The sequence below is a fragment of the Pan paniscus genome, chromosome 9 (genome assembly GCF_029289425.2).
Source record: "Pan paniscus chromosome 9, NHGRI_mPanPan1-v2.0_pri, whole genome shotgun sequence".
Classification (NCBI taxonomy): domain Eukaryota; kingdom Metazoa; phylum Chordata; class Mammalia; order Primates; family Hominidae; genus Pan; species Pan paniscus.
Genome location: NC_073258.2, coordinates 57,639,222 through 57,646,329, shown reverse-complemented (window position 1 = coordinate 57,646,329; position 7,108 = coordinate 57,639,222). Strand labels below are relative to the sequence as shown.

General features: G+C 37.7%; 1 pseudogene; it reads left to right on the top strand.

Moving 5' to 3' along the window:
- The first annotated feature begins 354 nt into the window (after nt 1-354).
- Nucleotides 355-4,637, top strand: LOC100972062 (olfactory receptor 5M5-like; annotated as a pseudogene).
- The last annotated feature ends 2,471 nt before the right edge of the window (nt 4,638-7,108 follow it).

The following is a 7,108-nucleotide window of genomic DNA, read 5'->3' as shown; positions in this document are numbered from 1 at the left end:
TCAGCCTGATTATAATCAAATCAGTCTGATTATAATCAAATCAGTCTGATTATAATCAAATCAGTCTGATTATAATCAAATAACTAACTTGTGTCAAGGACCTTAAACAGTAAGTTGATGAATGAAATTCTCATACCTATTTTTCTAGGCTGCACAAGTAGTCACAGAATCATTCTCGGGTCATTATCAAATTCATCATCATCAAAGTTATTGACTGCATTTGAATGTTTGTTTTGAGTGTTTCTTGCCTCTCAGCAGCAGTGGACAGATTTCTCATGGGCTCTATATCTGTATATTAGCTGTCTCTGATTGCCATTGTCCCGCAATGCTAGAATTAAAATATGGTTAATGATAATGGTCTCCACTAAAAGTGCATGTCCAGATGACCAGTGAGACCTGAGCAAATTTGCAAAGCTCCTTAGAGACTAAGTCAGGACTAAAACCAAGACCCTGGATTGAAGAAGTTGCTCACCACCAGAGAGTTAAAAGAAGCCCTTGTGCCTTCCTTGTTGCCAATTAAGTTACAATTCATAGGCATTATTCTAGATTCTTGGCCCAGATTTTTCATATTCTTTACAGTTTCGGCACTGATACCTCGGCTGGCTCGCTTTCTTCTTCCTCATCCATCTCTTATCTTTGTTAGAGTGCTTGTCACTATCATCTGTAACTCAAAGACAACTCTAACTCAAAGTCCTCATTTATTCATATTTGTTTCCTGGGACAGGATAAGGAGGCAATAATATTAGATAAATTGAATTTTAACATTTTGGAAACAATTTCTGTCATTACCCAACCAGTCAATGGAACCGAAGGAAGAGATAGACCTTTCTGGGAAAGTAAAATATTACAGAAGGAGAGCACCGTTCTGAGAATTATAATATATGATTTGTCTTCTGATTCTTCTGCTTATGAGTTGTAAGCTGGGACCAGAATGTCAAATTTTCTGAGCCTGGTTACTCACCTAACTAAATTTATTTCTACTATATTGTCCACTGCTCTATTTCTAGCATCCAGCACCATGTCTGGAACTTGAAAAATGCTCAATAATTATCTGCTATAAGCACGCATGCATACACAAATGCATGGCTGACAACATATTACAAAGTAAATTAGTGTTTTTTAAACTATAAAATTTCACTTTAATAAGAGTTTAGCAATTGTTGTAAGATCTCATACAATTTAATAGAAAATATGTGTCTGATATTCTTAGATTAGGTGAAAAATAAAGTGCTACTCGTATTGACTTCCTGAGACTGCTCAGAAGAGATAAGTTTTATCAGCTTCTGACAAGTTCTCCACTAATGACATTTGCTCATGTCTGAATTGCCCCATGGAAAAAAATTAGATGTAAATTTCATTTTACACAATTGTTAGTATACTGAAATTGTTTGTTACCCAAAATTTGGAGACAGATTAACACATATGATATTTTAACTTAATTTGATATTTTATATATTTAAAATAATTTGTGATAAATTCAGTAAATGCATAATGTCTATATAAATTGTAAGCTACAAAATATAATGAATACACATTAAACCACTCCCTAGAATTATAAGTAATTTCTGTGCATTGTTTAAAGTAAATGCACAATTTAATAATTTTCCCATTTAAATAATCTATAATCCATTAAGCCAATAGTAAATACTAAAATAGTCCCTCTTTCCAACCCTGATCTGAAATGTCATCTTTGTTATATGCCACATCACCTATATACATATAGCTGTTCCTGGACTTTCTATTCTGGAACATTAGTTAAAGTGTATATTTTTTTCCAATTTCATGTCAATAACACACTGTCCTGAATACTGGTTTTACAGCAAATCTTGATATCTAATAAGTAACTCTGCTTATTGCCCTGAGAGATATTGACTCTTCCGGTTATTTTATACTTCCATATAAATATTAGAATCAGCTATTCCACAAGAATTGTGTTTGAATTTTGATTGGAATTTATTTGACTCTATGGATCATTTAGGAAAGACTGACCTTTTTATGCTATTGAATCCTTCCCTTAGTGAACAAAGAATCTCTCTCCATTTTTAGTTCTTTCTTTCTCTTTCCTTTCCTTTCCTTTCCTTTCCTTTCCTTTCCTTTCCTTTCCTTTCCTTTCCTTTCCTTTCTTTCCTTTCCTTTCCTTTCTTTCTTCTTTCTTTTTCTTTCTTTCTTTCTTCCTTCCTTCCTTTCTTTCTTTCTTTGTTTCTGAGACGAACTCTCACCTCTCTTTGCCACCCAGGCTGGAGTGCAGTGGCATGATCTCAGCGCACTACAACCTCTGTCTCCTGTGTTCAAGTGATTCTCCTGCCTCAGTCTCCTGAGTAGCTGGGGTTACAGGTGCACACCTCCATACCTGGCTGATTTGTTTTATTTTTAGTAGAGACAGGGTTTCACCATGTTGGCCAGGCTGGTCTCGAACTCATGACCAGAAGTGATCAACCCATCTTGGCCTCCCAAAATGCTGGGATTATAGGCATAAGCCACCACATCCAGCCCATTTTTAAGGCTTTTTAATGTTGTGTGGCAATGGCATCAAAGTGATCACATAATTTATTCTGGGTATATTAGCAGGGAGTAAGTATAGATTGAGAACCTGAAAACATTTTTTTAATCATCTTAGGGTGATTGAGTTAATTCCTTTTATCCTAATGGCTAAACTACACATCAGGGTTAACATAATGGAGGAATAGGAAATTCTTTGATATAGGACTTCTTTATACAGAGATATAAAAGAGCATGTGAGCCAAGCAGGGGACTATAATGTTGGTTCTATGCAGCATGAATGTTGTAAAACAGCAAGAAGTTAAAATATAGGAACAAATTAAAACATAGATTGATACCTCAAAGATAATACATATGAAATTTCATATAGAATTGAGATATTGATGAAGGAGCATAAATACACTTGTTTAACCCAACAGACAGACAGGCTAAATTGGGATGTGCAAATTGGAAAAAATGCTTAAAAACATGTGATATCAATGTTTAAGACTCAAATGAAAGGCTTTATTTACATAAGTTCCCAAAAACTAACTTATAAAACAAAGAACCAATATACACATCACAATAAAAAGCACTACTAAAAACAACAAAATACAAAAATACACCTTTTTAGGTTCAAGACAGTAAGTTGAACTCGGTGAGATATATAGTATATTAGCAGATCACCGAATGGGGATGTATGAGATAAGCATCTCAGTGGGATTAGTCACTTCATCTCTCTAGCATTCAGTCTCTCAATCTTCAGAATGAAGAGCTTTGCCTGCATTATCCTCAAAGTCCTTTCTACCTCTCCATGTAGCTTTGTATGTATATGTAAGCATGTCATTAGAAGTTCTAAGCATTTCAAAATCTCTATTACAATTTAATCTTTAACATATAAGTTATCTAGATTTTTAAAAGAAATTTCCCAAAGCATAAGGATACTTTCGTTTATAATTTTGCATTAAGCCTCCAACTTAATTGCACACTGTGATTACAAATTCAGCCTCAGTGGAAACCACTTGTTGCAAATGTTTAGACTTGCTTCATAGTATAACTGTTCATCTTCAGTTACAGAACTGCTACTGAGATAACATAACTAAAGCCTTTTGGCTCTTTTTATACAAAGCATGATATTTAACTAGGGTTTTAGTGATTTTTAAAAAGTTTCTCTTTCTCCTTAGATAATCAGACCAATGCCTCGCATATGAGATGAAGAAATGTCCAGAAGAAACTATACTGAACTGACAGAATTTGTTCTCTTGGGTCTAACAAGCCGTCCAGAGCTGCAAGTTGCTTTCTTTGCACTGTTCCTTTTTGTCTACATAGTCACTGTGGTAGGAAACTTGGGGATGATTATTTTAATCAAAGTTGATTCTCGACTTCACACTCCCATGTAATTTTTTCTCTCCAGTTTGTCCATTCTAGATCTGTGTTTCTCCACAAATTTCACTCCCAAAATGCTAGAAAATTTCTTATCAGAGAAGAAGACCATTTCCTATGCAGGTTGTTTGATGCAGTGCTATGTTGTCATTGCTGTGGTCCTTACAGAGCACTGCATGTTGGCAGTCATGGCATATGACCGCTATATGGCCATCTGTAATCCATTGCTCTACAGTAGCAAAATGTCCCAAGGTGTTTGTGTCCACCTGGTCATTGTCCCTCATGTCTATGGCTTTCTTCTCAGTGTGATGGAAACCTTAAGGACCTACAACCTCTCCTTCTGTGGAACAAATGAAATCAACCATTTCTACTGTGCTGATCCTCCTCTTATCAAACAGGCATGCTCTGACACATACAGCAAGGAGCTGTCCATGTACATAGTAGCTGGCTACAGCAACGTCCAGTCCCTTCTGATCATTCTCACATCCTACATGTTCATCCTTGTCGCTATCCTCAGAAGCCATTCTGCAGAGGGAAGGAAAAAAGCTTTTTCCACAGGTGGCTCCCACCTGACAGTTGTCACAATATTCTATGGAACCCTCTTCTGCATGCATTTGAGACGTCCCACAGAAGAGTCCGTGGAGCAGGGGAAAATGGTGGCTGTGTTTTACACCACAGTGATACTCATGCTGAACTCCATGATCTATGGCCTCAGGAACAAGGATGTGAAAGAGGCATTGAAAAAAGCAATAGGAAAACAAACATTGGGAAAATAAAAATGCTAAGCTATCATTAAAAATTTGTGAAGTAATGAGATATAATATCATTGGGTTAGATGTCACATTTTAGGCTACATTTGCACAATTCATTTCTAATTTTCTGTTAGGTAGCTGACTGAGTTAAGCTTCCTGAAACCAGTGGGTTGAAATGGGAAGAGTAGAAGATTCCATTTAGGCTTGCACGGTGGCTCACGCCTGCAATTCCCAGCACTTTGGGAAACTGAGGTGGGTGGACCACGAGGTCAAGAGATCAAGACCATCCTAGTCAACATAATAAAAATACAAAAATTAGCCAGGTATGGTGGTGGTTGCCTGTAATCCCAGCTACTTGGGAGGCTGAGGCAGGAGAATCACTTGAACCCAGGAGGTGGAGCTTGCAGTGAGTCGAGATAGTGCCACTGCACTCCAGCCTAGCAACAGAGCAAGACGCTGTCCCCCCACCCAAAAATAGATGCCATTTAGGCAATTTTCTCATTCCTGCTTGTAACAGCAAGTGTCACTTCTTGCAAAATATAGTGGTTTAAACCAAACTGATTTTTTGCTTTATTTTGTTTTGATAACCGTCATTCCACTAAAGTTATTTTGTAAATCATGATGTTTAGGTTTAGTTGTATTTAAATATCAACATGAGCAGGGAGACTCACCCCAGTGCAAGTAAATTACTATATTCTTACTTTCCTTCCATTTCACTTATCATCATACTGTGAAGGATTCTAATATGGCCTCAGCCAAATTACAATATTCCTTAATCTTTAGAGGTTGCTAGAGAAGGGTCAACACTGCTGACGTTAAATCAACAATCAGCAAGTGTGTGCTAAAATTTTCTTATTTAGTTTCTCCATTGATCAACATTATATCTTACAATGTCTGTTTTTTTTTTTTTTTTGAGATGGGTGGGGTCTCCCTCTGTCACCCAGCTGGAGTGCAGTGATGCGATCTCGGCTCACTGCAGCCTCCACCTGCTGGGCTCAAGCAATCCTTCCCCCTCAGCCTCCCAAGTAGCTGAGACCACAGGAGCATGCCACCACACCTGGCAAATTTTTGTGTATTTTTGGTAGAGACAGGATTTCAACACATTGCCCAGGCTGCTCTTGAACTTCAGAGCTCAAGCAATCTGACTGCTTCTGCCTCAAAAAGTGGTTGGGATTACAGGCATGAGCCACCATACCTGGCCGTCTTAAAATGTCTTAGCAGCAAAGGCAAATACACCATTATAATCTGTGTCAGAAGAGGGGACTTGTGGTCTTCATGGACCATTGTCATAAGGAAATTTCTCATAAGTGTGAAGCCATGGTGTCAAAAAATTCCAATCCAGCCAGGCACAGTGGCTCATGCCTGTAATCCCAGCACTTTAGGAGGCTAAGGTGGAAGGATCATTTGAGCTCAGGAGTTCGAGGTTGGAGTGAGGTGTGACTATGCCACTCAGCCACTCACTTCAGCCTGAGCAACAGAGCAAGACCCTGTCTCTGAAAAAATAAAATAAAATAAAATAAAATCCAAGTATCAGGAAAGAGTTGGAATCAGATTACTTGGCTGTTTACCCAGCCATCTAAAGATTCTTCTCACCCTCATGGATGATTTGAGGACCTAGAACTCTCCTTCTGTGTTGCTAATGAAAGCACATTATCCAACCATCTAAAAATTGGAAACAGACACAAAACTGGTAGGGCTCACAAGCTGAATTACTGCATAGCAAGAGAAGCAATACCTAGCAAAGATATGCCAAAGATCCTAAGTACTGACCAAGCCTGATGGTGTTTCTTCTCACATCTAACCCTGCTTTAAAAGTTAAAGGAATGGATAAGGCAGTAATATAAATACAATGACTATCATCATTTTGTTATATTGCTATTAACCAATATCTAACCATTAGTTCAATAAAGACATCTTTGGATTTAAAATAATTTTGCCAGTAGAGGTACAATTTGTCGTGTTAATTTTTATGCTTAGGAGAAAAGGGAATATGATCTTCAGAGACCTGTGAGCATTTATTAAAATCTTATTGACTGATAGATGGCCCACACAGTCTTGTGTTCTAGACCATAATTCTATTGAGTCAATGTTAATGTTCCATGATCACAAATAACTGAAAGAAAATTAAACTGTTTTACCTTCAACACACTCACACACACTTTTATGTGTGTGTGTGTGTGTGTGTGTGGGTTTTCCACAAAGCAATTCTCCAATTCTCTGTGGATATCAACTCTTCCTACAATTCAATTCAGTTCTGACACTATCTACCTGGCATTTGCCTCAGATCACACAAGCTCAGCCCCCACAACACTCCTTTACCTCCCATCCCTTAGCCACTTCAGACACTGATGGCAAATCTGTGATCCACTTTTGCAAGATAGCTCCAAAGTGCTCTATGTTATTTGAAGAAAAAATAGAGTATAAAATTGGAAAAAAAAAATGCCAGGCAGGGTGGCTCATGCCTGTAATCCCAGCACTTTGGGAGGTAGAGGCAG